Here is a 10611-nt window from a genome sequence, read left to right on the forward strand (position 1 = left end):
GGTGGATAAAATAGCTGAAAAGGATTAAGAGTACACTTATCGTGGTGAGTATTGATAATGTATAGAATTGGTGAATCACTATATTGTACACCTGAAACTAATATAACATTGTATTATAATTAGACCGGAATAAATGAATGAATAAAGGACAAAAGACTTGAACAGACATTTCTCCAAAAAAGTTATACAAATGGACAACAACCATATGAAAGAATGGTTAACATCACTAATTAGAAAAATGCAAATCAAAACCACAATGAGATGCTACCTTATTCCTATTAGGGTGGCCACTATTAAAAAAAATTATCAGGGGCGCCTGGTGGCTCAGCCAGTTAAGCATCAACTTCAGCTCAGGTCATGATCTCACAGTCCGTGAGTTTGAGCCCCACTTCTGGCTTTGTGCTGACAGCTCAGAGCCTGGAGCCTGCTTCGGATTCTGTGTCTCCCTCTCTGCCCCTCCCCCACTCATGCTCGCTCGCTCTCTCTCTCTCTCTCTCTGTCAAAAATAAATAAACGTTAGAAAAACTTTTTTAAATAAAAACAATTCTTAAAAAATAAATAAATAAAAACATTCTAAAGTTCTACCTTTCTACTCCTCCAACCAAATTATATGTTTGTTTATTTATTTTAATTTCAGTATAATTAACATACAGTGTTATACTAGGTTCATATGTACAACATAGCGATTCAACAGTTCTATACATTACTCAGTGCTGGTCATGATAAGTGTACTCTTAATCCTCTTCACTTATTTCACCCATCCTCCCACCCACCTCTCCTCTGGTAACCACCAGTTTGTTTTCTATATTTAAGAGCTTGCTTTTAAGTTTGCCTCTTTTTTTTCCTTGCTCATTAGTTATGTTTCTTAAATTCCACATATGAATGAAATCATATAGTACTTCTCTTTCTCTGACTTATTTCACTTAGCATTATATCCTCTAGTTTGATCCATGTTGTTGCATATGGCAAGATTTCTTTCTTTATGGCTAAGTAATATTCCATTGTATATATGTACCACATTTTTATCCATTCATCTCCTTTTTGTATATAATTTTTATTTTTATTTATTTTGAGAAAAAGAGGGAGAAAGAATATCCCAAGGAGGCTCCATGCTGTCAGCTGAGCTGGACATGGGGCTGGGTCTCAAAACCCATGAGATCATGACCTGAGCTGAAACGAAGAGTTGGGAGCTGAGCCACCCAGTCACCCCATCCATTTATCTCTTCATGAACACTTGGATTGCTTCCATATATTTACTATCCTAAATAAGGCTGCAGTAAATACAGGGGCACATACATCTTTCTGAATTAGTGTTTTTCTATTGTTTGAGTAAATATCCAATAGTGAAATTACTGGATCATATGGTGACTCTATTTTTAATTTTTTGAGGAATCTCCATACTGTTTTGCACCAGTTTGCATTCCCATCAACAGTGCACAAAGGTTCCTTTTTTCTCCACATCCTTGCCAATATCTGTTGTTTCTGATGTTGTTGATTTTAGACATTCTGACAGGTGTGAAGTAATATCTCATTGTGGTTTTGATTTGCATTTCCATGATTAGTGATGTTGACCATCTTTTCACGTGTCTGTTGGCCATCTGCATGTCTTCTTTGGGGAAATGTCTATTCGTGTCTTCTGCCCATTTTTTTTAAAGTAGGCTTCATGCCCAGCATGGAGCTCAACACAGGGCCTGAAATCACAACCCTGAGATCAAGACTTGAGCTGAGATCAAGAATCAGATGCGTAACCAACTGAGCCATCCATCTGCCCTTTTTTAAATTGGATTATTTGGGGCTTTTGCTGTTGGGTAGTATAAGCTCTTTATATGTCTTTGGATATTAACCCCGTATCAGATATGTCATTTGCAAATCTCTTCATCCATTCAGTAGGTTATCTTTTTGTTCTCTTGATTGTTTCCTTTGCTGTGCAAAAGCTTTTAATTTTTATATAGTCCCAATAATTTATTTTTGCTTTTGTTTCCCTTGCCTCAGGAGACATAGCTAGAAAAATATTGCTACTGCAGATGTCAGGAAAATTATTGCCTGTGCTCTCTTCTAGGAGTTTTATGACTTCAGGTCCCACATTTTGGTCTTTAATTCATGTTGAGTTTATATTTGTGTATGGTGTGAGAAAGTGGTCTAGTTTCATTCTTTGGCATTTAGCTGTCCAGTTTTTCCAACATCGTCTGTTGAAGAGACTGTCTCTTTTCAATTTCCTGTTCTTTCCCCCATTGTAGTAGATCAATTGATGATGGGTTTATTTCTGGGCTCTCTATTCTATTCCATTTCTCTATATGTCTGTTTTTTGTGCTAGAACCATATTGTTTTGATTACTACAACTTTGTAGTATAACCTGAAATCTTGGATTCTGATACCTCCAGTTTTGTTCTTTTTCAAGATTGCTTTGGCTGTTTGGGTTCTTTTGTGGTTCTATAAAATTTTAGTATTACTTGTTCTTGCTATATGAAAAATGCTATTGGAACTTTGATATAGGGATTGCATTAGATGTATAGAGTGCTTTAGGTAGTATAAACATACTAACATATTAACAATATTTGTTCCCTCAATCCATGAGTATAGGCTACCTGTCCATATGTTTGTATCATCTTCAATTTCTTTCATCCGTGTTTTACAGTTTTCAGAGTACAGGCCTTTCACCTCCTTGGTTAACTTTATTCCTCGGTATTTTATTCTTTTTGGTGCAATTGTAAGTGGGATGGCTTTCTTAATTTCTCTTTCTGCCAATTTATTAGTAGTGTATAGAAATGCAATAAATTTCTTTATATTGATTTTGAATCCTGCAACCTTATTGAATTCATTTTTCAGTTCTAGTAGTTTTTGGATGGAGTCTTTAGGGTTTTCTATATAGTCTTATGTCATCTCCAAATAGAGGCAATTTCACTTCTTCCTTACCAACTTGGATTCCTTTTATTTCTCTTTTTTGTGTGATTGCTATAGCTACAACTTCCAGTACTATGTTAAATAAAAGTGGTGAGTGTGGGCATTCTTGTCTTCTTCCTGACCTTAGGGGAAAAGCTCTCAATTTTTCACCATTGAGCATGATGTTAGTTGTAGGCTTTTCACTGTGTTCTTTATTATGTTGAGGTATGTTCCCTCTTAACCTACTTTGTTGGAGATAAATGGATATTGTACTTTCTCAAATGCTTTTTTTACATCTATTGAAACAATCATATGGTTTTTATCATTTCTCTTGCTGATATGATGTATACATTGATTGATTTGTGAATATTGAACCACTCTTGCATCCCAGAAATAAATCCCACTTGATGGTGTTGAGTGATTTTTTTTAATTGTTGCATTCAGTTTGCTACTATTTTGGTGAGGATTTTTTGTGGTGTCTTTATCTGGTTTTGGTATCAGGGTAATGCTGGCCTCATAGAATGAATTTGGAAGCTTTCCTTCCTCTTCTAATTTTTGGAATAGTTTCAGAAGATAGGCATTAACTCATCTTTAAATACTCAGTAGAATTCACCTCTGAAGCCATCTAGTCCTGGGCTTTTGTTTCTTGGGAGTTCTTTTATTACTGATTTAATTTCATTGCCAATGACACTCTTCAAATATCCTATTTCTTCCTGGTTCAGTTTTGAAAGGTTATATGATTCTAGAAATTTATCCATTTCTTCTAGGCTGTCCAATTTGCTGGCATATCATATTTCATAATATTCTCTTACAACTGTTTTTATATTTCTGTGGTGTTGGTTATTTCTCACCTTTCATTTCTGATTTTGTTTGAATCCTCTCTGTCTTTCTATGTTTCTCTCTCTCTCTCTCTCTCTCTCTCTCTCTCTCTCTCTATGAGTCTGGCAAAAAGTTTATCAAATTTTTTCATCTTTTCACAGAACCAGCTCCTGGTTTCATTGATCTGTTCTATTGTTTTTTTAGTTTCTTTTTCATTTATTTCTGCTCTGATCTTCATTATTTCTTTCCTTCTGTTAGAGGAGTTAGTTAGTTAGATTCTAACAGGATGCCTAGAGGCCAGCAAAGAAGAAGTCATGGCCAGCTATTGGGAAAGCCAGAGGCCTGTCCTGGCAGCACTCCAAAACAAAACTTACAACACTGGATCAAACCAGACAGGCCAAGATGGCTGACAAAATAGGCCAGAAATCCCTGAACAAATAAGAAAGAAAAAGCTTGAAACACTGTTTGCAAGAATTCCCTGCCTCAAGTAACAAATATTCCTCCCCGTTGCTAACAACTGTTGATAAAAGGTAGAAGAAACTCAAACCCCAGGGCACGGGATGTCTCTCTACCTTTCTCCCTCTCCCACTCTCACATCTTGAGAGTGTACTTTTGCTTTAACAAACTTTTCTGCTTGTGTCTCTTACCCACTGTGTTGCATCTGTCCTTGAATTCTTCCTTGTCATGAGACCAAGAACCATCAGCAACATCTTTGGGATGGGCTGTGTCGAGGCGTCAGCGCCTAGAGTCTCCCCAGTTAACCTGGCAACATTTCTACTGGTTTTTAGATTTAGTTTTTTCTTCTTTTTCTTGCTCATTCAGGTTTAAGGTTAGGTTGTATATTTGAGATTTTTCTTGCTTCCTGAGGTAGACCTGTATTGCTATAAAGTTCCTTTTTAGAACAGCTTTGGTTGCATCTTAAATATTTTGGATCATTAATTTCTATCTTCATTTGTCTCCATGTATTTTTATTTCTTCTTTGATTTCTTGGTTAACCCATTCATTGTTTAGTACCATGTTATTTAAGTTCCGTGTATTTGTGTTCTTTCCAGGTGTTTTTGTTATGGTTGATTTCTAGTTTCATAGCGTTGTGGTTGGAAAGGATACACAGTATCTTTTTGAATTGGTTGAGGCTTGTTTTATGGCGTAATATTGTGGACAATGTTCCATGTGCAACTTGAAGAGAATGTATTTCTGTTTAGGATGGAATGTTCTAAATACATCTATTAGATCTATCTAATCCAACGTGTCCTCAAAGCCATTGTTTCCTTGTTGATTTCCTGTTTGGGTGATCTATCCACTGATGTAAGTGGGGTGTTAAAGTCCCCTACTATTATTGTATTCCTATCGATTTGTTCCTTTATGCTTGTTAATAGCTGCTTATATATTTGGGAGCTTTCATGTTGGGTGCATAAATATTTACAATTGTTTTATGATTTTGTAGCATCCTTCTTTGTCCCTTGTAATAGTCTTTGTTTTAAGGTATATTTTGTCCAAAATAATATTGCTACCCTGGCTTTCTTTTCACTTCCATTTATATGATAAATACTTCATCCCTTCACTCTCAGTCTGCATGTGTGTGTGGGTCTGAAATGAGTCTCTTCTGGACAGCATATACAGGGCCTTGCTTTTTTATCCATTCTGTCACCCTTTGTCTTTGGATAATGAGCAGTTAGTCCATTTACATTCAAAGTAATTATTGATTGGTATGTATTTATTGCCATTTTGTTACTTACTGTTGTTTTTGTAGTTCTTCTCTGTTCATTTGTCTTTAGTTGCATATCTATTACTGGTTTTGATTTGTGGTCACTGTTAGGTTTATATATACATTTATACATATAGCAGTCCTTAGATTAGGGAAGTTTTTAGCTATTATTTCTTCAAATACATTTTCTGCACCTTTGTCCCTTCTTCTCTTTCTGTGATCCCTATAATACGAATGATGTCACCATTGATGGTGTCACTGAGTTCCCTTAACCTATTCTCTTTTCTTACTCTTTTTTATTTCTCCTGGTTAGCTTGATTGCTTTCCATTTCTCTATCTCCAGATCACTAATCTGTTCATTTGTACTTTCTAGTCTAGTATTTATTCCATCTGGTATATTTTTCATTTTAATTATTAAATTTTTCACCTCCAATTGGTTCTCTTTTAAGTTTTCTGTCTCTTTGTTGAGGGTTTCACTGAGGTTCTCCACTCTTTTCTCAAATCCAATGAGTATCTTTATGGCCATTACTTCAAATTCTCTATCAGGCATATAACTTATCTCTGTTTTGCTTAGCTCTCTTGCTCTGATTGTGTCCTGTTCTTTAATTTGAGACATATTCCTCTATCTCCTATTTTTGTCTAACTCTCTGTATCTGTTTCTGTGCATTAAGAAAGTCAGTTATGTCTCCTATTCTTGAAAGTAGTGGTCTTATGAAGAAAAGGTCTGTGGTGTCCTGCAATGCAATATACCCTGTTCATCAGAAACTGGCACTTCAGGGGTGTCTCCTCTGTGTGTTGCATGCACCTTACTGTTGTGACTAAGCCACATTTGCTTTCTGTCCAGTTATCTTCAATGGCTGTCTTTGCCTGTTGTGGGGAGGGTTTGGCCCCTTATTGATAATAGGCCAGTCTGGGGCTGCCTTGGGTTTGAGTTGAGTCAGAGGAGGCATTTGCCAGAACTGTGGTCACATCAAACTGCAGAACACTTTCTCTGTGTTGCCCTGTGAGAGGCTTTCACTGGTGGGCAGGGCCTGCAGTCAGACCAGGTGTCTACCCCCAGCTCACTTCTGGGGCTGCAGTGGAAATTGTCTGTGTGATATCTTCCCCTCTTCCTATGGCAAAAGCCAATTTGGGGTGGTGCTGACCAGTGTAAGGGCTGCTTGCACATTACCAGGCTTATGGCATCACTTTGGATGATCCCCTGCTGAGGGCAGGTTTGAAGGGGTGTCTTTGCAGGAGAACATGGGGGTGGGGTTCACAATGTTAGCAAGGTTTACACTTTCTACTGTGGGAAGAGTACTGGAGCTGCTTTGGGGAACTCCTGGGGAGGTGAAGTTAAAGGGGGCAGTTTCACTGGAGAATGTGGGGGTGGGACATAACAGGATGTTAGCATTGTGTGCAGAGGTCTGCTATGAGAGGGAATGTGTTGCTACCTTGGAGAATAGCTGAGGGTTGGTTGTAGGGGTGGATCCAAAGAAGAGCATGAGGTGAGCCGCTGTTAACAAGCTAGGTGTAGAGTGTTGGCACTGCACGTATTCCCACAATTCCCGAGTCATGTACCTCAGCTGGTGGGCAGGGAGGGAAATGGTACCCACGCCTCTTTAGTTCTCAGAGAAGTCTCCTAAAGATACCTGCCCCTCCAGCATACATTCTGAGGTTACTAAATAAATCTCCTTCCCATATACCCCGGGTGTTTTTTCAAACTACTGCTTCTATGCTGTATCTCTACAGGGCTATTTGTTATGCTGTCCCTTTAAGGGCAGAGACTCATTTTTCTATTGCCCTCTCTTTCTCCCCAAGTTGAGCCACTGGTTTTTAAAGTTCCTAGTGTTGAGCCCCACTGATTGTAAGAACTCCTTAATTAAGCCCCTCTGGTTTTTAGAGTCAAATGTTATGGGGATTTGTCTCCCCATTGTGAGTCCCTGTGTCTGGGGTGCATGGGGTGGGATCTGCTCCTCTCCGTTCTCTGTGTCTGTGGTGTCCCTCCCTCCCACGGCCAGTCTCATAGGTCAGTTTTGTTCCTAATGATGTCTCTACCCATCAATTTGATTCCTGATCACATGTCCACCCTTCCTACCATTTTTCAGGGTGGCCTCTTCTCTATGATTAGCAGGGGAGAGTCCACTAGTCGTTTTCTAGGTTCTTGACAATGGTGTGGGTGTTATCTAGGTGTATCCATGCGACCAGGTGAACTTAGGATCTTCCTACTCTACCATCTTTTCCAGACAGATGGGTTTCCGATGTAAAACAAAGTTTTATAGCCTTGTGATATCTCAGAAAATTTTCATTTTAAACTTAAAGCCAAGAGTAGGTCATTTCAATTCATAAGCTTTAAGTTAAATACGTAGCGTGTAATTCTTTTAAATCTTCCTATATATGTTATATTCTGCATTAGCTAGTACTCATTTTAACAGAAAAGGCATAAATGACCAGATTAGAAACCTCATCATGTCTCAGTTATCCTTTCCAAATTCAATGCATCACCTTTGACTAGATGACAAGGTCAGATCTGAAAGTCTTGTGCTTTGGAGAAAGAAACAACCAGCTTCTTTAGCAACAAAAATGTCAGGAAGTAGCAAATTCCTTCAAGACCTGGATTTTAGATACCCTTATAGAAGGTAGTGGAGATACAGGGATCCTCTTCATAATCCTCTGAATCACAGTGTAGGTGGTTGCCTAACAATTCTTGGTCCCTAGGGCACCTGGGTGGCTCAGTCAGTTAAGCATTTGACTTCGGCTTGGGTCATGATCTCTCAGTTCACGAGTTCAGGCCCCATGTTGTGCTCTGTGCTGACAGCTTAGAGCCTGGAGCCTGATTCGGATTCTGTGTCTCCTTCTCTCTCTCTCTGCCCCTTCCCCACTTGTGCTCTGTCTCTGTCTCTCTCAAAAATAAATAAAGATTTAAAAAATAATAATAATAATTCTTGGTCCCTGAGTATAATGCTCATAGCCCCTGATAAACTCACCCAGACAAGAGGGGAAGGCCTAACACAGAATGCCAAGATGGGAGAGAGGGCAAAGAAGGGCTGCTGTGGTAATGTGATCTCTCCAGATGGATTCTTTCATCTTAGATGAAAAGGTCAGTCCTATGATCTTACTATTCTTTTGCAAACATCGCAGTGGTTGACTTTAATACAGGGATTAAGGTCTATCCTTTAAGTGATGTAATGTGAACAATTCTTTCTTAATCTTATATTGATTTAAGGCTCTGCATAGGCTTTGATTTAGTTAAGTGTGCAGAGTAGTTCACAGATAGCTGAATTCCAGCAACAAGGACAATTGCTATACGTACACTGCAGCTGTTGAGCTGCTAACTTTTCTTTATAACAGTGTTATAGAACAGAAAGATAGTAGTTGTTTGAATACAACAGACATGACTCTCCATTTGTCTGTACTGTATTAAAATATTTTAAAATCACATATTTTTTTATTTTGAAAACACTCAAACCTTGAGTTACAGACCAGATTGTTTCCAGACTTTTTCATGAAACTTTAAAATACAGTAAATAATACTCCCCTGATAATTTTTTAAATAATTATTTAAGGGGATTTCATAATGTCTTAATGATAAGTGACACCTACATATGAGTGCTCCTTTTGAATTGGGCTCAGAGTCATTTAAAAAATAATATCTTGGGGCCCCTGGGTGGCTCAGTTAAGCATCTGATTCTTGATTTCAGCTCATGTCATGATCTCACAGTTCGTGAGTTCAAAGCCCGTGTCAGGCTCCAAACTGACAGCACAGAGCCTACTTGGGATTCTCTCTCTCTCCCTGCCCCTCTCCTGCTTGCTTGTTCTCATTCTCTTTCTCTCTCAAAATAAATAAATAAACTTAAAGAAATAATAGCACGGATGTTTCTCTTCCTTTACTAGCTAAATTCTGGATCAATATACTATGAGTGGCAAAGCTGAGAGAACGTAGTGGAGAACCAGGGGGTAGGTAGGGGAATTTAAAAATAAGTGCTCTGAAGTCTTGTGATGGCTGAAAGAATGTAAAACAAAAATGTAAGAACACATGAGATAGCATGTTTACATTGTGCCAAAAAAAAAAAATACCACCCAAAAACAAAAAAAACCCAAAAGTCAATACCATACTTATTATTTCAAGGAATACATCACAATAGCAGGGTTACTTGTATCATTTGCCTTGAAGTAACAGGTACACCCACTCATTGCCCGCCACACCCATATCTCACCTCTAAAGAAAATCAGGGAGGCCAAATGCCTTTTGGGGGTTTGGGGCAAAACCATGCTCTATAGAGGAATTCCACAGAAGGTAGTGACAAACTGACCAATTTCATTCTTTCTTTATAATAGACACAGATTCAAAGAACTATGCAGAAATGGAAGTTCTGTCCTAACGTTTACCAACGTATGTGCTGGTGCTCCGTGAGCCCTGCTGTGTAGCTATCTTTGGGAGCAAGGGTGAATGAGTAGCTAAGATGGAGATGATAACCTGTTAGACCTAACATGTTCCTGAATCCTTGTGAAAGAGACCCTTGTCACTGAAGGTAACCAGGAATGTCTTTTGTAATCCTGAAAAACCAGAAACCGGGCTTCTGCTTCAGAAATGCCCACTAAGGCTGGAACAGGATGCTTGTTTTCGCCTCCCATTAATCTCTTATACATAACATAGTCTTTCCCCTTCCTGAAACACAGATGGTGACACAAGGTCTAATTAAAGGTTAGCTGCCGATTAGGTGCATGTGAACCCTTTGATCTCACTACAGTGCTTTTCTGTGCATCCCCTCACTCTAAAACTTCTGCACAGTAAAGCCCGAACTTTGCAGAGAATAACTATGTACAGAGCCTGGATCATCTTCCACTTCCGCTGTCAGTAAGTTACCCTGATAAAACTGTACAAATTGTATGGAGTTACCTGCTTCATTTCCGGTCTCACAAGTGTCTTCTCAGTTTGAGGAACAGCTTCCTGTCCCTCCCCTACCTTCTAACGGTAGAGATGAGAGTATTCCACAGACAACACCTTCCCTCCAGCAGCAAATCATCTACTTCACCATCCAACTGTGGGGGTGGCTGCTGCTGTGGAGCTGTTTTCTCCTCCTAAAGGCCAGGTGCCTGCACAGAAAACTACCTGTCTCTGAGATCGTATTTAGCCTCTGAGAAGCTCAAAGTTCCAAGCTCATTGGCAGAACCTCAAATACCCATTTATTCATTTGTTCATATTAATCATGCTTGGTCTCCAGATA

Source organism: Lynx canadensis, chromosome B4, assembly GCF_007474595.2.
Source record: "Lynx canadensis isolate LIC74 chromosome B4, mLynCan4.pri.v2, whole genome shotgun sequence".
In the NCBI taxonomy this organism is placed as follows: Eukaryota; Metazoa; Chordata; class Mammalia; order Carnivora; family Felidae; genus Lynx; species Lynx canadensis.